The 20873-nt window shown below is 43.8% G+C and overlaps 1 protein-coding gene and 1 non-coding gene across 6 annotated transcripts in view; one reads left to right on the top strand and one right to left on the bottom strand.

Annotated features, from left to right (window-relative positions):
- The window catches only part of GABRA4 (gamma-aminobutyric acid type A receptor subunit alpha4), a 415701-nt gene that overhangs the window by 190775 nt on the left and 204053 nt on the right, over nucleotides 1-20873 (bottom strand). The window lies entirely within an intron of this gene.
- Nucleotides 7915-8025, top strand: LOC138257624 (small nucleolar RNA SNORA64/SNORA10 family). Its single transcript, XR_011198387.1, has one exon. It is a non-coding gene; the product is annotated as a small nucleolar RNA SNORA64/SNORA10 family (small nucleolar RNA).

Below are 20873 nucleotides of genomic sequence, written 5' to 3'. Positions count from 1 at the left end.
ATATCCTGGGCACTATGCAGTTCAATTGCTTGAACTTGGCAGTTGTGACTGGGGTGTTACCGCTGGTCAATCAACAAGCACTATCCCTTGCAGGGTGAACTATAAAAGTCACTAAAATAACCTGTGCTTAACTCTCTGGTAGCTTGGTACAAAGGAAACCAGGCTTAAGTTAGAGGCAATGTGTAAAAAGTTATGGAGGGCACAAACAGTATTAAAGTAAAAACACACCACATAAAAAATCCCGCGTCAATTTTGAAAAATATAGTAAATCTGAATTATTTTTTTAACAGCAAAACAATGAAAAATTCAATCAGTAGAACAGGAGTTATACATTTTGAACATTTTTAGTAACTGTTGACATCTAGTCATGCAAGATCCCGTCAAAGTCGAAAAATATGGCTGATCGCAATGGAGCACAGGTCGTATGTAGGAAATGGATTGGGCTCGGTCAGTGCTTACCTTCAGACTTAAAAGTATTTTCAAGAAAAATGTTCTGAGAAGGTAAAGTTCAGTAAGGCAAGGCTGCAGGCTGTGTCTGATGAAGGATCGCTGTCTTTTGGGATTTGCTGGGCAAAACTGTGGTGAAGATTTTTACATTCGCACTTAGTCACTTTTACAGAAGTCGAAAATCTCCAGGCAGATGAGGCTGTAGCCAACAAGAGTCCCAGAATGCCGGATACCACTCTGGCAAAGGACAACTAAACAGGATTTTCTGCCATGGAGAAGAACGTAGAAAAGTGGCGGTGGCTGCTGCAAAATCAGGATGACAGGAGATGCACCTTGGACAGATAAACAAGCAGATTGATCCTAGTCTTCCCCCAGTTCTCAGGACAGATTTTAGGCATGAACCTTCTAAGTTCCAAGTTTGGGATTTTGGCAACCTGGGCACATTTAGCAACAGCACAAAGGGTCCAGGACTGGAGTGGCACCACTTTGGAGGGGGGTGGGTGGAACTCACTCAGGTGTGGCCCAGCTGTGGGTTCAAGTTGGTGGGAACCTTTTAGGTCCCTGTTCTCTGAACAGGAAGCCAGCAAACTAGCCCTTGGAGTCACTGCGGTAGTCTTGGGTTCAAGTGATTAAACAGTGTTCAAGTAGCAGGACAGGCCTATGAAGGTTCAAGGCAGGCTCCAGGCAGTACAGTAGTCTTTCCAGGTGCAGAAAAGCAGTATTGTGTAGTACACAGCATGTCACAGAAGCAGGCAGTCCTCAGAGTCCTCTCACAGGTCCAGAAAGTGAACTGAAGAGTGGGGCTGTGGGCCCTATGTTTATCTCTGGTGCCTTCTTGGATGTGGAAGGAGTTTCTAGAGGTTTCTCTTAGAATTGTTTGGAATTTCCTGATTCCTCTGCTCTGGCTCTATGCTGGCTGCAGAGGCAATGCAGTGGTGACAAGCCTGTTGTGTGAAGGCAGAGCACAGCCTATTCTGCTGCAAGTGGGTATGTGCCCAGCTCTGTCCCCCATTCTGCCAGCAGATGGCCCATTCAGGCACACTTACATCCCTTTACTGTGAGACTGTCTAGGAGAAATTCGAAAAGTCCTATTGGCCAACTACACCTAGTCATGTGAACCAGGGGAGGCCTCAGGCACCAAATGGCAAAGGCAGGAAAATGCCAACCTTCTAAAAGTGACACTTTCAATATTGTAATAAAAAATCTTAACTTACTATTGAAGAGGATTTTAAATTACAGTTTCAAAGATAAGCATGAAATCTGTCCCCAATCAAAAGTTAGTAGTTATTAAATGTAATAAGACAACCCAATATTATCCAATGAATCAAGCAAGCCTTGCAGGTGTAAAAAATGAATTTAGGAGTTTTTCACTACAAGGACATGCAACACTTAACAGAACATGTCCAACCTTTTAATTACAATGCACCCTGCCATGCGGGCTACCAAGGACCTACAAGGGTGACTCGTATACTATAAAAGGGGAGTTTAAGGCTTGGCAAGGGGGTAATATTGCCAATACAAATTTCCAGTTTAATACTCCATTCGGGTTGGAACGGCAGGCCTGGGACATGTTTTAAGGGGCTACTTTAGTGAATGGCACTGTAAGTGCTGCAGGCACACTATCAGCATTTAATTTACAGGCCCTGGACATATGGTATACCACTCTACAAGGGACTTATAAGTAAATTAAATATGCACATCATGTGTAAGCCAAAGGAGAGAGAACAAGCGCTTCAGCACTGGTTAGCAGTGATAAAGTGCAGAGAGTCCTAAGGCCAACAAAAACAAATTCAGCAAAAAAATGGAGGGAAAAAGACAAAAGGTTTGGATGTTATCCTGCAGACAGACCTGGTCTAACAGCAGTATATTAGCAATTAGACCTATAGAATGTGTATGCAGAAAACCTACTTGTTCTCCTCTGCATTGCTTCAGATGATAACTGATGTAAAATGACCAGATTTTGAACCCTAAAAATCTGGAAATTCCACAATTTTAGAAGTGGGCTACACTTTACCATGGACAGTGGGACACACCAAAATACACAACACTGGTTATGAAGAACTAAGTAAAATTAAATGAAACGTATTCACAATGTGTAGTATAATAAGGCCTGCTACGTAATCCTACACTAGATTACATAAAAACATGTCGACCTCTGTGTTCAGTCGACCATCTCTGAGAAACAGGACACGTGCTAAATGTGCTGCAATTGTCAAAAGAATGGTGAAAACCTTGGATAATCCCAGCTACCCTATCACTCAAAACTGATGAAATGTGATTATAGCCATTGAAATCAATAATTTACTTCTTAGATTACACCCTTTTACTAAGTATGAAGCCTAAGACTGAACAATAACAATTTGCCAAAACAGATTATTGGCATGATTTCAAATCAAGCAGTATGGTATCTATGTAGAACATACTGCCCTGACTGATTAAAAGTTGTATTAGGTGTGAATCTGCACCGAGTTCCGGTGCACAGATTCCTCCTGCACCGGTTTGTGGAGACACATGGTCACATACATTTTTTGCTGAATTTTAGTGCTGGATTTTGGACTCTGCATACTGTGGCATTTATGTCCAGTGTTCAGTGTATGTACTCTAAACCCTAAAACATGCAAAAGGTGGGCAACCCTTGATTGACATATTTAACTGTCCTGTAAGAACTTAGTACTTGGTGTAGAACCTGCACTCATGGCATGGAAAGTTAAAGGCCCTCTGTGGACTTTAGAATTTACTGTTAGTGTTAAAAGGAAAACATGGCTTCAGGCCTAAAAATGTAGCCTGACCGTTGCAGTTGAAACCTACAGCACAACCTGTCAAAATAATTGTTTGAAAAGGAAAAACCCCTCCCCTCTAAATATTAATAAACCACTCCTATATCCAAAAACATTTTTCACTGTCGGAAGGTTACTTCTTTTCCTACAAGGAAAACTGTAGTACTGATAAAAATATTGATTCTGTTCTCTCAGGTTTGGGACAAGCTAGAGAAATAGTTCAAGAAATATATTTAATATTTTTTTAAATCCAATTCAAAGTGAAGTTAGATTCCTACTAAGTATTTAGGAAAAGTAACTTTTAAAACATTACCTTTCCCTTGCACAAAGCTTCTGCAAGTTAATTTTCATTAGTCTGCCAGCAGCTGCTCTGTTAATAGCTTACATTAATGAACATTATTCCCAGAGCAGAAACAATGGCTTAGATCTGGTGACTGTGTGGGCTTTTATGTAGAGAATGTGATGCATACCAGCTAAGGAAGGGCAGCTCAGAAGGTTCCAAGAATGTTATTAACTTGAAAGGGATAGAGGTGAAGCCTGCCCATTCAAAGTTTAGTTTAAGGGGAAGCCCTGAGGATGGGGAAGTCTTTCCTCTTTAAGCCCAAGGTAGCTAGTTGGGTGCTAGCCCAGTAAGAGAGGAAATTTGTCCCAGAACCAGTTTGGCACAGTTTAGGAGGAGACTGCTCATATCAATAAACACACCCCTGGCTAGCACATTTGCACACCTCAGGAATAAAAGGCCTGTGCCAGCTTGGATTCCCCTCACAATGGTACACTCTGAGACAGTTGGCAGGAAGGCGAACCAGATTTGCAGTTTAAGTGGTTAGGGTTGTCCACTTAGGCTTTTTCCACATTTGGTAGGGAATGTCCAGGTGCCACTTCTGCCTACTGCTTAATGTAACCTACAAATGTGCCACCTCACCCAAAGCTCATCAGAATACTTTCTGGACCTACTGCATACCAGACGAAAGCCTGTACCTGCTGTTTGAGACTTGTGAGGAAACCTCAAGGGCTAGACATGCTCATACTTGTAAGAAAAATTACACTTCAAGGGTAGGTTGACTGACCTCATGTGCGATTACAGGGACAATACTAGGTGGAAGAGACTGTTTTCTTAAGTGTCTATCTGACTAGTGTCATCTGGACCTGGACTAAACCCTGCTGGTGGCCTTTGCTGGTGTAAGGTCTGACCCCTAAGTGTTGTCCCTGAGGTCCCTGAACACTTGGCTGTGTCTAGCCAGACGTCTCCAGCAATCTCTGAAAAGACGGTTCTTAAAAAATATTTGTACTTCCAGACACTCAGAAAACCAGGACCAACCACCCAAATCAATCTGTGCAAAGGGCAACCTCGCTGACCAAGCAAATCAAGCTGGTCCTGCTCTGATAGTTTGTTGTATGAAAAACATGTTCAGCAGACATTTGTGACAAGTTGATCTGGCTCTAGTGCAACCTTCCTGGGTGCAACCTGCAGCTTTGCTGTGCTGGAGGTGTCTGAGCTCCAAAAAGTGTGAAAGAAGAAATCTTGAATAGGTGAAGGAGAAGAAAGTATCTGACCAAAAGGACTTCCTTGGGCACAAAAGTTTAACTTTTCCTGCTTTAGGCTTTTCTGGTAAAAAATCAACAGCTTCAGTGGTACCACGTCTAATTGCTATCTAGCTTTAAAAGGACTTCCTCAGAGACAGTCTGCAACCTTAACCTGCTGAAGGATTTAAACTTCCATTTCAGAGACTAAGTGAGAAGGTAAAGTCTTTGACCAGGATGAACATGCTTGGTGTATCCAATCCACACTCCATCAAATTCAGGCTGAAATGGTCCAAGGTCCTGGCCATACACTCATAGAACTTTATTTTAGAGTTTTACTTATTCTTAGTGCCTTTTCTCTTATATCTGAATTTCCAGTTCAGCTTATTAATTTTTTAGAAGTTTAATGTTGTTCTGGTTATTAAATTGTACTCTATTTTTTTTTTTAATTGGAACAGGATTTTTACTGTGTTGTGTTTTTGACTTGTAAACTGTTTTGGTACTTCTAAATGGTTTATGCATGTCCCTTAAGTAAAGTCTGTCTGCTCTGTGCCATAGCTACCAGGGGTTGAGCTCATGTTTAAAGTATTAAAAGCTTTGCCTGGATCCAACAGACTAGTGTCCAATTACTTGTGGTAGACTACCATTCACCCCAAAACATAATTCACTTTCTTATAGCTGGGATTTGTCCTGGCGAAATATAAATTACATAAACCATTTGACAACGGAATAAAACATCACATTACAACTTAATTTTATATAGTAATTACATTTTCAGCTTGTATTATTCTTCAGAACTAAAAAAAACACATATTAACACTGTTAATACTGAAAACAAATTATCCTTTGCCTTTTTATCTATGGTTGGATTGAATATAAAGTGTCAATTGTTGGTTTAAATTTAGTACACAATAAAGTCCTATGTACATCAAAGTACATTTAACGTTAATTACAATAGAGGTGAATTATTCTGCTGATAACCTCCTATTATATTATCAATCACTGCATTTTAATCTAATCTAATTGCACCCATCTTTGAGTTGCGAAACCCTAAACGCAGTTGTCATGTTTACTGACAGATTAGCCACTCCCATAATAATCATTCATTCATATCACACCATTACAGAAAAAAGAGCCTTCAGCTGAGCTGAAAGAAGATTGCACCGGGACAGAGCAGGAGTGGGCCCTGTGGGGTGGCAGTTCCCAGGGCTTTTACTGGCCCCTCGAGTGGGTCGCACAACCCCCGCCAACCTTAAACTTTGCCATGGGATGTGGTGTTCCCCAGGGCTGGTGTTGCACAACTCAATTTCATCTTTTGCCCCAGTGAGATGTCGGTCCCCAGGGTGTGCTGGCCCCCACATTAATTTCATCACTTGCCCCAGGGAGGTGGTGGTCCCTGGGGATGAGGGGTGGCCAGGCTGCCTTCCTGCAGTAATTTCATCATTTGCCATGGGGAGGTGGTGCAGGACTGCAGGGGGGGCTGTGGGGTTCTCCCTTGTTATTTTAATCTTTTGCCCCGGGGAGTTGGTGATCTGTGGGACTGAGGATCCCACACAGGCCCCCCTGCTTTAATTTCATCTTTTGCCTGGGGTTGCTGGTAGTCCCCAGGGCTGCAGGGGGCTTGCATGGGCCCCCCACATTAATTTAATCATTTGCCCCGAGGAGGTGGTGGTCCCTGGGGCCATATCTGCATCATTATACTTATAAGCCCCGGGGAGGTGGTGGTCCGCAAGGCATAAAAATGCCCTAGGAGGGAGGCCATGTGCACCCTCCTTCTTTATTTTTCAAATGCCCCGGCACCTGGTGACCTGGGGGCTTTATTAAAATAAGTGCAGAAGACCGTGCTGGTTTTTTCTTTTATACTTTTTGTTGTAAATTTGCAATCCTGTTGCTTATTTACAGCAAAATGATTTTTTTAAAAGTGCTTTTCTGTCCTGAGAGGGTCAATCTGGGACCCCAACACCAGAGATAAGGGGTCAGGGTGTCTCTATCCCGGCCCCTTTACTTTTTTTAAATCTTTTTTTCTGGGACAAATGGCAGCCAATCAGATCTCAGTATGAGATATGGAGGATTTGTGAATCTTTCTCACCTCTAGATATCAATATTTATTTTTCTTTTAATATCTCAAATCTACTGAACAGATTTATACCAATACTAAAAATTTTAATCTGCATACCAAACCTACCTTTCTGCCAAATTTGGTGTAATTCCATCCAGTGGTTCAGGCTGTTGTTGTGTTCAAAGCTCCTATGTGAGTTAAAATGGGAAATGCACTTTTTTTGACCCCCCCCCTTTTTCCAACCCAGAAACTTCCCATGTGCAAGATAGATTCTTGGGTACACTTTTTTGGGAAAATTCTGTTAAGATTCATCAAATGGTGCTAAAGATATAGGCAAGTCAAAAAATGTTTTTCCTTCGGAAATATGTCCATATCTGTAACTACCTAATGGCGACCTCCAGTAATATATATATATATATATATATATATATATAAAATTTAAAAAAAACAAAGGTTACAGGGATGTCATGGTTAGGTTCTGAATTTACTCATACAAAACCATAGAAATTCATCAGTTAGAGTTATTTTAAGTTACTATAAATCGCACCCAAAGGTAACTATAACTCCTGCCCCCCATGCACCGTTTTTTCTTCAATAATTTGAGTGCTAATGTTTCACTTAAATTTTTTATAACGTTATATAAGTTGTCATGGGTGCTGTAATAGCTGAGTAATTAGCAGTGCATAGCGGGATGGGAGTTATAGTTACCTTAGGGCCGATCTCGACCTTGGAGACCCTATCCTCCGGGGCCCAGCCTAAATATTGAATTTATTTGGGGGGGAAGGGGGCCTCGTAGCCCACATCCCAGGCCAATCTTGGCCCCAGGAACCCATCCCCCGGGGCCGAGCCTGTACTTTTTTTTTGGGTGGAGGGGAGTGGTCCGCACAGCTCCCCTCCCCAGGCTGAGCCCGGCCCTGGGGACCCCATCCCAGGGGCCCGGTAATGTGACCTGGATGCCCCCAGGGCACCCAGTCACCATGTTGGGGACCATGGGGAGGGCCTGAAGGCCTCCACGGTCCCAGCTGGCTCCCCACCTCTCGTGGGTGATAGCATTACTGTCACAGAGAGGGAGCTGTTTAGGCAGCGCCCTCTCTGTGAGAACAATTGTTTCCTCTGTCTCCCTGCCTGTATCTATGCAGGCAGGGAGACAGAGAAAAACTCTGCTCGGAGCGAGGGAGAGCTGTTTGACAGCTCCCCCTAGCCTCGAGCAGTGTGTTTGCTGTGGCTTCATGGCAGCTGTAAATCTGCAGCCAAGACACAGCAAATAGCTATGTCCTAGGGATGGGCACCCTGGGACATAGCAGGAGCTGGCCCAGGGGGGTTTGGGGGCACCCAGGGCCCCCTCCAATGTACTTTGCCCTTGGGAGATGGAGGTCCCTGGAGCTCCGAAACAGACCCGCTTCACTTTTTTATTGTAGCCCCAGGAGTGCAGGTCCCCTCGGGCTGCGGGGTGCCACTTGGCCCCCTGCACTCTATAAATTAATAGCCCTTGGGAGGTGGTGGCCCGAGGGCTGCAGGGGGCCTTGCATCGCACCCTGCAATCTATTTGATTCAAGCACCGGGGAGGTGGTGGTCCCCGGGGCTTCGAGGACCCAGGTGGCCCCGCGCACACAATGTTTTTAGCCCTGGGGAGGGGGCAGTCCCTGGGGCTGTGGGGGGGTGAGTGCCACCTCACATTTAAATTAACAATGCCCTCAGGACTTGGCCCACTCGGGGGCTTAGGTATTGAGAAGCGCGGAAGCCTGCGCTTTGTATTTTGTTTTAAAAAAAAATTCCTCTGATTCACAACTCCATTGTGAATTTGCAGCAAAATTGGCCCTTTTCTTTTTTGTTTACTGTTTTTCTGGGACTCAGTTGAAGCTGAGTCCCAAGATGACTGACAACACCTCCTTGTTTAAGTGCTGGCAGCTAATTAGATCTCTGCACGAGACCGGAGGGAGTCGCAAATCCTTTGTGTCCCTATATATACAAATTTGGATTTTCTTTAATTGCTCTAAAACTACTGAACAGATTTACACCAAAAAGCAAAAAGAGCGCTTTCTTGACCAAGAGCTACCTTTCTGCCAAATTTGGTGTAATTTCGTCCAGTTGTTCAAAATCCCTATGGGAATTAACATTGGAAATGCTCCTTTTTTGACAACCTTCCCCTTGTTCTCGGCCCCCACTTGATGGATCATCCCAAAACTTTTCAGATAGCAGCTGACGTGACTGTCGAATTTTTGGGAAAAATTCTTTGAAGATTCGTCAACCGGCGTCAAAAATATAGGCATGTAAAAAACTGCTTTTTGTATAGAAACTAGTTCCTAATTATGACTATCTAGTGACAACTGCCACTAATATATGTATATATATATATATATATATATATATATATATATACGATGGGCTTAGTTGGTAAACTGCCCATCTACAGATCTACACTATTCCACTTAAAAAGTGCGGAGAAAAATATTTCTTGTTGGTACTCCAAATATTTGAATTACGTGATCTTAGATTGATTGATCAGAAATAAGACTCAGGCAATCACAGGAGAGTTAGTTCCTCTTTGTTGTTAACTTAGATGAGCTGCTTATGATCAGGGACTCTAGAAACCAGGCAAGCTTCTTGTTGCTCATTTGCTCCTTGGCTATGTACTGTTAGACCTAACATCTTTGGAGTGATATTCACCCAAACGTTATGCCTTTACCCCTACAGTTTGCCAAATTTATTTCTGTTGGCATTAGGACACTGTGCACTTTACCACTGCTAGCCAGTGCTAAGGTGCTTGTGCTCTCTCCTTCAAACAAGATAAAATTTAACTACTCCTAATTCCCATATTTAATTTACTTGTAAGCCTTTAGTAAGGGGTACTAAATGTACCCAAGGCCTGCAAATTAAATGCTACTCCACACTTTGAAACATTACAGGCCTAGCAATGTACCTGTGTGTACAGGTTTAAAGTTTTGAACATACATTTCTACCTGGGAAAATACACCTTTTGACAGGCCTAAACCTTCATTTTTAATACATATAAGTCACCCCTAAGGTAGGCCCTAAAGGCTCATAAGGTAGGGGGCATTATAGTTAAAAGGTAGGGCATGTGTACTGAGGTTTTACACATCCTAGCAGTGAAAAACTTCTAAAGCGTGTTTCACTGTTGTAAGGCTTCACTCTACCTGGCTACCTTATTACATTCAATAAGTGCTAACTTCAGATAGGAAGTAGATAGGAATACACTAATCACACTCAAATGAAATATAATTTAAAATTCTCTTTAATCTTGAATGGCTCTGTTATTGGGCTTTGTCTATTGCTTCCAGACAGACTCTTTGCACTGACGGCAAGAGTCCGAGATGACTGTCAAAGAGAGACCTGCGCTTTGCATTACCGAAATGACAGACTGTAACAATTGTCAATGTGAAGCTCAAGCGACGACTGGATCTTCGCCCTACAGCAACAACAGTCAGGGATGCTTGACCTGCTCCTCACGCTAAAAGCCTCTTACTCACGGAATCCTCCAAAGTGAATTGAACTCTTTGGGCTGGACTTAGGAAAGTAACTTTTCAGTGGAACTAACTTGGTCCCTGTACCCTGCTTGAACTCCATTTGCTTAGCCTAAGCTTGTGACTTTCCCCAAGTTTGCCCACGAGTGGCGCTATGTGTTTTTAGGTGGTATTTTCACTTAATATTTGAAAATTCAATGTCACTTGGTATACTGATTGGATTACTCTTGTTCAGGTATCATTTTATTTATTAAAATGTACTATGTTTCTAACTTGGTTTGTGATTTTTCTTGTGTACTGGTTTCACTTTATTACTGTTTGTGTGCTGCATAAATACTTTACACATTGCCTATATATTATGTCTAACCGGTTAACTAAGTGGCTTTTGTGGTTCACCCTGAAAAGGACTGTGGTTGTTGCTTGAGTGAGGCTTCTACCCTCAGCCAACAATCCAATTTCTTTTGTACACTATTTTGGTTAGGCGCCTCAAGGCAGCGGAGATGGGCCACACTGCCTTAAAATTGATCCCCTCCTTTTTGGAGGAGCACATTCAGTTTGGTATCATTCTGCATCTTTACTTTACAGTGGCTTTTGTTCACTATTGAATCTTCCAGGGATTGTCACACTCCCTGAATTCATTTGAAATTGTATCTACTACTTTTGGCATAGTGATTAGATACAATGGTTTTCCAAATCTCTCATATGCCTATGACTATCAAATCATAAGTATATGTGATCAGTACACCATATATTCCATTAGTGGCATCAGCAATTATTAAGAACCCTTTCACAGTCAGATTGGAACACAGTTTCTTAAAATAAATACTCAGAAGATGAAGATCATGGTAATCATTGCAATTACTAAGATCTCCCAACAACCTACGTATCCCAGGAAGCCCTGTAACTAACCACAAGCCTGTTAACATATTATTGTTTTCTGTTTTTATTTTGATTTGTGAATTTCTTGAAACTGTTGATTTACAGCTCACAACATGTGTCTATTTGTGAGCTTATGCTACATGAAAGTGTTTTTCCAATCTTCAACGTCACAAATCCCTTTCCCTTGAGGCCTCAAACTGTTCATGACATCGCCCTTTTTTATAAAAACCATGTTCTGCCCTGCAAACATTTGGGATCTGGGCAAATTCATGATGGCATGTGAGCTTGTGCTGTATGAAAGTGTCTGTTAATATATCCCAATAACTGTCCTGTACCTTCTTCATCCAACCTCAGTGTCTCTGTTCTTCAACATTGATTCTTTAAAATGTTGAGTCCGGACATGTATTTTTTTGCATGTTCATGGCATTCACAAATTCACTGAAACTTTGGAGCTCGAGAAAATGGAGTCCATTTCCAAATACAACATTGGGAAAAGTGTGCTGTCAGTTTGCATGTTTTCCATCCTGTGATTGCATATTTTTATTGTGTTTAAGTAATTCTTCCAAGCTTTGTAAACACTGTTTCCCCCCTTTGGGATCTGAAACAGGTCATGGTATGTCCATTTTTATCTGAACTTTGCTCTACCCTGCAAATCTGCTTATTTGAGCAAATTCATAAATTCTAAGATGGCCGAAAAACAAATTTAGGGCCTGATTCTAACTTTGGAGGACGGTGTTAAACCGTCCCAAAAGTGGCGGATATACCACCTACCGTATTACGAGTTCCATAGGATATAATGGACTCGTAATACGGTAGGTGGTATATCCGCCACTTTTGGGTCGGTTTAACACCGTCCTCCAAAGTTAGAATCAGGCCCTTAGTCTCTTCATCAGTCAATCACAATTCATGAATAATTTCATTACAAATTCAACTGTGATTGAAAAACCATGCATGATTCCAGCTCATAAGTGTAGGAGCAAAGCTCTCTACAGATTCTAACACTTCATGGCCACATTTTGCAAATACAAAAAGTGTAAAACAAAAAGAAAAAAGCCATATTTAAAAAAGTGAGATAAAAAATGAGAAATGCATTTTTATTACCCACTCCGCTTTAAACTTCCCCCCTGGCTTTGAACTGTATCAAACTAGGTACATTGAAGCTAGTTTCTCTAGAGGATTACTACAATTCATGCAGGTTCATCATACAGCACCTAAGTTGCAAGCACACCCAAAAAAGTATTTTTGATGGAAAATACAACTGAACACTAACTGAAGAAGCAACTGTACTAATAAACAGGCATGCACACGTTTATACTTCAGTGCAAAGGTCAAATTTCATATTACCTCAGTAAAGCCAGATTTACATGAGGAAATCAGTGTTGTAGCATGCCTTCACAAAGGGAAACAACCCTCTTAATTAGTCATGAGACCTCTTCACGGATTTAACTTCTTTCTAATATTGGTTAAATGCTTTCTTTTTAAAAAAAAAGGAAAATACCATGGTGTAAACATTTATGCAGGTGTGCAGAGTGTAATATGCTATTTATTAGCATTGCTGAGGGAATACATATATGTGTGTATATATCTATGTATGTAGATATATACACATATATGTATGTAGATAGCGTTATTTTTAGATGAATATGTGAGTGGCAACATTAATGTTTTGAACTTAAACAAAATGAAATCGACCAGTTATAGTTACTAGAGCTAACTACAACTTGTAACCTCCTCATGCACTGCTTAAGATCTCCCCAGGGGTCAACTACAATAAAGGTGAGGGAGCTGCAAGGCCCCCTCCCCAAGTCTATTTTGGCCCTGGGGACCCCATCCCCTGGGGCCTGCCTTAAATATAGGTGGATGTCCCAGTGCCCAACTGGGGCACCACCAAGTACCACACTGGGGGCTATAGGTGGAGCCCCATGGACCCCGCAGCCCCAGCCGGCTCTAGTGTGGGAGCCAGCATAGTGTGTGAGCCAGCACTGCTCCCGCCTGGAGGGAGCAGCTGTTTTTTGCATGCTCCCTCCAGACAGGAGCAATATAGTGGAACCATGTTTAACTCCCCCACCAGCAGAGAGCAGACTAGTATGTTTGCCTCCATTTGGTGGGAGATTGAAAAATGCTCCCACCAGATGGGAGCAAACATATGATTCTCTGCCCTCAGTAGTGCAGGCACAGATACTACTGTGCCCCGGGGAAGGCTCCCCGGGACACAGTCATTGAGCGGGACCCCAGAGATTGTGTCCCATTCCCTTATGCAGTGCATCCCTTGGTAATTGGCTCACCAGGGCCTATAAAGGCTAAGGGAGAGGGGGCTGCCATTTTCTGGGACGTTTTCAATTCTGGCTGCAAGCAGGGTTTCTCTTGGCCCCCCATGTGGCCGGGGGGCAGGGTATTCCTACCCCCTTGTATATTTTTTATAAAACTTCAGGACAGGGGACCAAGGGCCAGAAGTAGCATTTTCCGATTTTGCGAATCAGAAATTGCTAATCGGTGCAACTCGCAATTTCCGATTCGCAAAATCGGATGCAGTACGGTGTCTCAGACACCGACTGCGAGTCGCTATGGGGTCGCAAAGACCCACATCATTAATATTAATGAGGTGGGTCGCATTTTGCGACCCCATAGCGAGTCCCTGCACTCACAGGGATGGTGGCCTGCTGAAGACAGCAGACCTCCATGTCTGTGACTGCTTTTTAAATAAAGCAGTTTTTTATTTTATTTTGCAGCCCGTTTTCCTTAAAGGAAAACAAGTTGCAAAATAAAAAAAATAACGAAACCATTTGGTTTTGGTTTTTCAGAGTAGGCAGTGGTCCATTGCTCTGAAAAACCCTTTTTGGCAACATTCACAAAGGGGAAGGGGTCCCATGGGGACCCCTTCCCGTTTGCGAATGGGTTACCACCAGTGTGACACTGGTGGTAACTGCGAATTGCTTTGCGACCGCATTCGCGGTCACAAAGCAGTTTAGCATAGCGATGCGAGTCGCAAATAGGAAGGGGACACCCCTTCCTATTTGTAAGTCGCATTCACAATTCGCGAGTCGGTTCTGACTCGCAAATTGTGAATGAGCATCGCAAACAGCATTTTGCATGGCGCAAACTGCGATTTTTGCCGTTTGCACCATGTAAAATGTTTGCTACATCTGGCCCCAAATCCCTTAGTCCTGTAATGGCTGCCAGCAAACTTTTACTCATGTTGCTGGCAGTCAATAAAAGTGTTTGCTCCTGCATGATTCTGACTCCCCAGGTAGTGAAATGGCCGAAGGGGAAAAAGCCCTCTGGGCCAATCAAAACTCTCCTTTTTTAAAACAAAAACTGAGTTTGAGGGACTCTCACAAGAGCCCCTCTGACTCAACTGTACAGATATACAATTATTTTTAACCTTAATTTCTCAAATACTACAGAATGGATTTACACCAATTCACAAAGAGCACAATCCCTGAGGGCCAAGATCTAGTTCCTATGGACATCATTTAGGGGTCTCCTGGCTCGCCCCTTATGACCCCGGGCACAGTCATTGTGACCTTTGGCCTCATAGGTGGCAAAATGAATGCCTGGAACACAATTAGCTGGGATATGACCCTATCTGGCAGCTAAGTTAAGTCAAAAATGCTTTTCAATGTATGTTTTATGCATGCTTGCAGGTGAGAGTGTGTTTATGTGAAAGAGAGTGTGTGAATATCTGTGCATGTGTAAGCGTGTGTGTGAGTCAAAGTAAAAGTCAAATGGTGTGGCATGTGATGTCACTTCCGTTACCGCTTGCATGTTGGTGAATTGACACCCATGCTAGCTTCCTGACAAATTTGGTGTGATTCCGTTCAACAGTTTTTGCGGGAGAGCTACCTAAAGAAGTCTATGAGATATGCATAGGAAAATTTGCTTTTGGGATCCTCCTTTTTTCTCTGTCCCCACTTGATGGATCACCCAAAAACTTTCCAGGGAGGAGCAGAGGTAAATTTGCTTTTTTTCGGGAAAGTTTAGTGAAGATTTGTCAAACAGTGCCAAATGTATTAGGTAGCCAAAAAAAACATCCTGTCAATGGAAAAGCAATCCTAACTATAACTATCCAGTAGTGACCTCCACTGGGTAACATATATCTACATATATATGCACAGAAATTACACACACATAAACACACACACACACACATATATATATATTATATATATATATATATGCATACACACACACTTATATATACATACACAGATACAGGCAGTAGGTCTGCAGTTTATGGTTGAATACAACTTCACTGAAATTATATATTTTTTCCTTAAAAACTTTGCTGCAGTACAATGAATTTGTACAAGAAATGCATTCTCTTTCAGTTCTTCATTGAAAGTTTCATGCAAATCCATCAAGCCAGAGTCTACAAAATGAGGAGAACCCAAAGTGTCTGTTCTCATTTTTAACTCCCATTGGTCTCTATGCTCCTTGATACAGAAAAACTCACTGAATGTTATTACACTAAACTTGACATGTAAACAGAACTTAACTTAAGTGCCTTTACTTCTTTTACAGTAGTTTGTGAAATTAGAGTTAAAAAGTGATCAGATCTGGGCATGTAGAGGTTAATTTTTAAAGCTATCCGGATCAATAATTTGCAGATTCTCTCTAGATTTGGAAATCCAAGAAATTAATTAAAGGCACATCAATCGACTAGAGAACTTCTTCTCTCATCATCCATTGTGGATTTGAGAGTCCGCATTCTGATTGGATGACCATCACAGTAAAACGTCTGTTGTGACTACCATTTCCCAAAACAGTGCAGTGAGCAATATACTGGGGAAAAGAAAAAGAAAAAGGGCAACTTACACTGACTCCTAAGTCCATGTGGAGGCCCTTAAAGAAACCAACCCTGAAAAGAAATTACCTGAAGATGTATTTTTAACATGCAATTCATAATCTCTGTTGCAGGCTCCATTACAAAAATGGTTCCAACAAAAAACAAGGGCAGCCCTACTCAATAAGAACCAGGATGTTAAGGAATATAAAAAAAACAACAGTTCTTTTTCGGAATGTGCATAGAAACACGATGTAGAAACAACCTCAATCGCAGGATATAATAGGACTGTTTAAGGATGCAATAGGGAAAAGTAGTCAAGTATTAGTTATGTTGAAAATCATCTGTATTTTTATTAAATGCAAATATGTGACATGAACAGTATCCATGTAAACAAAAAACCATAAACAAACAATAAAGGACATGAAATTTATACAGACAATTCAACAAATGAAATTTACACATTTCCAAAACTGTAACAAACAACCACAATGAAAAGTTGTCAAACGAAGCTGAGTCCTTTTATCAATCAAAGGAATTGGATAGTTGGTTTGTTTATATGTGTCAATGACATTTTAACCCCCTTTGTAATGTGAGGTCTCATCAAGACCAATGGATAGTAGGGAAACCTGGAAATAAGAAAACATGAGATGAGTACCAGGATAATGAAGACAGTGTGCCAAAATAATTAATCTTCGATACTGTACCTGATGGAATCAAGGATGAATCACACAAAGTAAAAGGGAAGGGTACTTACATGTGGCACCCTGGGTGGGAACTGAGCGAAAAACATAAAGAGGGGTAAAGATTGGTAAGCAGTATCATGGCACGGCATGTGGGATCCCCACTTCCACCACAATCCCATAGTGTTCGGTATACATGCACGTACCTGCATGAGCCACGTCCCTCCAGGGACGTGGCTGGGTTTTTCGTTTTGTCCCGCGTTGTTGTCTTCGCGACCTGCATCAGTTTCCTCACTCTGTATGGCGTGCTCTTCCTTCTTCACCTTTCTGGTCCTCCGCCGTCCTGCTCGTCCGTATCTCCTTGTACGTCCATGTTCTCCTCCTCCTCTGTCGCGTACCTTTTTGCTTCCGTGTTCTCCTTCTTCCTTGCTCTCCCTCTCCTCCACGCCTCCTTGAACGCCTGCACTCTTCTTCTCCGTCACACCTTCTTTAACCCAGATATCTGGAATTTCGAAAAGAGTCCAGCCCTCTTCCCTCTCGCCAGGACCCTAAGGTACGATAATATCGGCCCTGTTTCCTTGTTCTGTGAGAGGGTTACCACAACCCTGTTACAGCCACCTTATCCAGTCTTCCCCCATTTCCATCTTACTCATCACCCCCTTTGCACAGAATCAAAGGCCTTCTCAATGGTCTACCGACAAGAGGTGTGCTGTTGGTTGGGTTATCACCTCTGGGTGGTAAAGTATATGATAAAGTCTCCTAAGATTAACCGATGCGCTCAGTTGTGGGATAAAAGTTCCCCCGCCAGAACACCGCAGCGCGGTCAACTGACCGCCGCAGTGATTCTGACTTTCCCGCTGGGCGGGCGACCGCCAAAAGGCCGCCCGCCCGCCCAGCGGGAAAGCACCAGCAACGAGGATGCCGGCTCCGAATGGAGCCGGCGGAGTTGCTGGTGTGCGATGGGTGCAGTTGCACCCGTCGCGATTTTCAGTGTCTGCCACGCAGACACTGAAAATCAATGTGGGGCCCTGTTAGGGGGCCCCTGCAGTGCCCATGCCATGCCCCAGGGGCCCCATGACGCCCGTTCCCGCCAGCCAGGTTCTGGCGGTGAAAACCGCCAGAACCAGGCTGGCGGGAAGGGGGTCGGAATCCCCATGGCGGCGCTGCTTGCAGCGCCGCCGTGGAGGATTCCCTGGGGCAGCGGGAAGCTGGCGGGAAACCGCCGGCTTCCCTTTTCTGACCGTGGCTTTACCGCCACGGTCAGAATGCCCCCGGCAGCACCGCCAGCCTGTTGGTGGTGCTTCCGCGGTCATTGGCCCTGGCGGTCCATGACTGCCAGGGTCAGAATGACCCCCAAAGTGCTGTAACTGGTGCCCTGGCTGTTGTTGTCTTGGGCAAAGGCACTACCGTGGCGTCACGAGTCGAAGCAGGTAGGCTCCCAAGTCTTAGCGACTCTGCTTAAAGGAGTTCCAGCTTCGGCACCAACAGGGTGGCATATGCTGCATAAAACTCCGCTGGGAGTCCGTCATTGCCCGGTGTCTTACCTCTCGCCATGTCTTTTATAAACTGTTTTATCTCATGTAATGTAATCGGTCCTCCTATCTCTCTCCTTTTATCCAAGTCTAGAGTCCTGAGGGGGAGCCCAGTCAAAAAGTCCTGCATGTCAGGGCCCAAGGGTGTGGGGGGCGTTATACAATTTCTCATAATATTGTCTAAATTCCCTATTGATGTCCCGTGGTAGGTAGACCTGTGTTCTAGTCACCATCGCCAGTTGTGTAATGGGTGATGCCCTGGATTCAGGCCTGATCAACCATGCCAGCAGTCTTCCCGTTTTACCCTTCTCTGGATGGATTCTGCTCATGTATGTTTTATGGTCATGACATCTCAATTTTTCTAACACCTTCCCCTGTTGTTTCCTAGCATCTAGTAATTTTTGGCAGGCTGTATGGTTTGTGGTCATGGAAGTTTCCAATGTGTGAATTGTTGTTTCCAATATGTAGAGTTCTGCACTGAGCTCCCTAGTGATGCCCACAGATTGTCCCAAGCAGTGGCCTCGTACCACTACCTTGAATGCTTCCCACTCCACCAAGGGAGATGAGGCTGTACCCTGATTTGTAATGAAGTAGTCAGCAACAGTCACCCGTAGCAACTCCCTGTACCCGGGGTCCTCTAGAACCTCAGGCTGTAGTCACAACATGGGGATCACTGTTATGTCGTCAGATACACAAAATCCCTGTAGTATGAGGCTGTGGTCAGGCAATGTGCACCCAAGATATTCCCTAAAGGATATACTTCCACTCAGTTGGTCTGAGTAGAGGAAGGCATCTAGTCTTGTATGTAGTGAATGCATGGGTGAGTAAAAGGAGACTAGTCCCAGTCTTCACCATGTTGGACCCTCCAAATATCAACTAAGCTCAAGCTACATTGCCATTCTGCAAAGTTGGTGGCCAATTTATGTGCAGGTGCACCTGGTAGGTGAGGGGTGGAACGGTCCAGCAGTACGTCAGTCATACAGTTGTAGCCTCTCCAACACTAAAGTGCTCCTCACCAGTTTTCCCAGTGGTGTGGACAGGGTCTGAAAGAAGGCCAGTTGGTCATGGTTAGGCACACAGATACCTCCTAGCATGATTTTCTTGCCCATAACCCTACCCGTCACTGAGACATATTGACCTTCTTTGTCTATCAGGGAGTGAGAGGGTTCAAATGCAGTACCTGCCCTTATCCACAGCAGGGTCCCTCGTGCATAAGTCGAGTAGAATGTTGCGAGTAGTTGTCCCCACCACATTCAACGGAGTCAGTCTATCTCTTTGCCTGCTAGGTGAGTTTTCTTCTAGTATGGCTGTTTGTATCCCTCTGTGCTTCGGATAGCGGTAGACAGCATATCGCTTAGACATTGACCCCATTCCCTGAATATTCCAAGATATGCACGTCAGTGTGGGTCCTGCCCTTGCCATAGGTAATCTATGTATGCCATGAACCTATACCCCCTCCATCACTGTTTACCCCAGATATATCTAAACAAAACCAACCCCAACATAAAACTCCCCATACCCAGGACCACGCAGCAATAGCCAGCCGTCCAAGCTTACGAACTTCAAAACCAAGCACATCAAGTTCAGTTCACCCAGCTTTGCCGGTGGTTAGATGAGGGGGGTTGTCTAGAGTACCACTACAAGCCAGCTCATTACTCCATCCCAGGGGCCCCGTACAAGCTATAGCTTCGAGGACACTCTTTTTTTAGTTGTATATCAGGGTTATCTAGTTTTCCTGGAGGTGCAGGTTCCCAGGAGGCATCTCGCCTGCCCTGTTTTATTCCTGTTTTCCTGTCCTTTTATCCCCCCCAACTCCTGTCCTGAAGAACCACCAGGTCTAGTTCCCAGTAAAAGGAGCCCTTGGTCACTCATCCAGTCAAATCAAATCTTCCACTGACTGAGGTGTCACCCCAGGCAGAACCCCTTGTGTTGGCGTGAAGCCCCCGACTCAGAGTTCATTGACTGCTTGTCTGATTGTGACTCTGGGTTAGGATCAGAACCTGGTTTATTCAGGAGATCTGCTGCCGCCTGTAGTGCTGCTGCCATGTCTTTGTCCGTCTCCACTTTACTCGGTTTCCTCACAGTTTGTCTGCTTCTTGTTCTCCTTGGTCTTTTCCTTGAACTCCGTGGGTCTCTGTTACATTGCTGTCTTGTGGCAGCAGTGTTCCCTCCCGTTCTGTACGAGTCGAGCCAGTTCCACGCTAACGCTGGGTCCTCATAGAAATGGGTCTTGTCATTCAAATTTATCTTCAATTTGGTGGGGAACATCAATGAATATTTGATCCCTTTCTCATGCAGCACTTTCTTGACTGACATGAAGGAGGTTCGCTTGGATTGAACTACCAACATGTAATCCGGGAATAGTGTTACTCTCCCATTATCTATTGTGTAAGCCATTTTCCCCTTGCCCTCTGCAGAAGAACAATCGGACCTGGAGGTTTGCACAATTGTGGGGGCCTGCCCGGGACATTGTGGGCTCGCTCAATAGCGAAAAAGGGTATCAGCCGATCCAATGCTACTTCTGAAGTAAACCATTTCTCCAGGTACACCACCACATTGTTTTGTTCTGTGCCCTCCAGCAGGCCAACCACTCGAACAATATTCTGACATTTGCGTCCCTCTGCGTCTTCGGCCCTCCGGTCCAGTATCTGCACTCTTTCATCTATTTCTCCCACACGTATTTTGAGGTCTTGTTGGGTTGGCTGCATGT

This window comes from Pleurodeles waltl, chromosome 1_2 (assembly GCF_031143425.1).
Source record: "Pleurodeles waltl isolate 20211129_DDA chromosome 1_2, aPleWal1.hap1.20221129, whole genome shotgun sequence".
Taxonomy (NCBI): Eukaryota; Metazoa; Chordata; class Amphibia; order Caudata; family Salamandridae; genus Pleurodeles; species Pleurodeles waltl.
The sequence above is the reverse complement of the archived record's forward strand: the minus strand, read 5'-3'. Positions and strand labels throughout refer to the sequence as shown.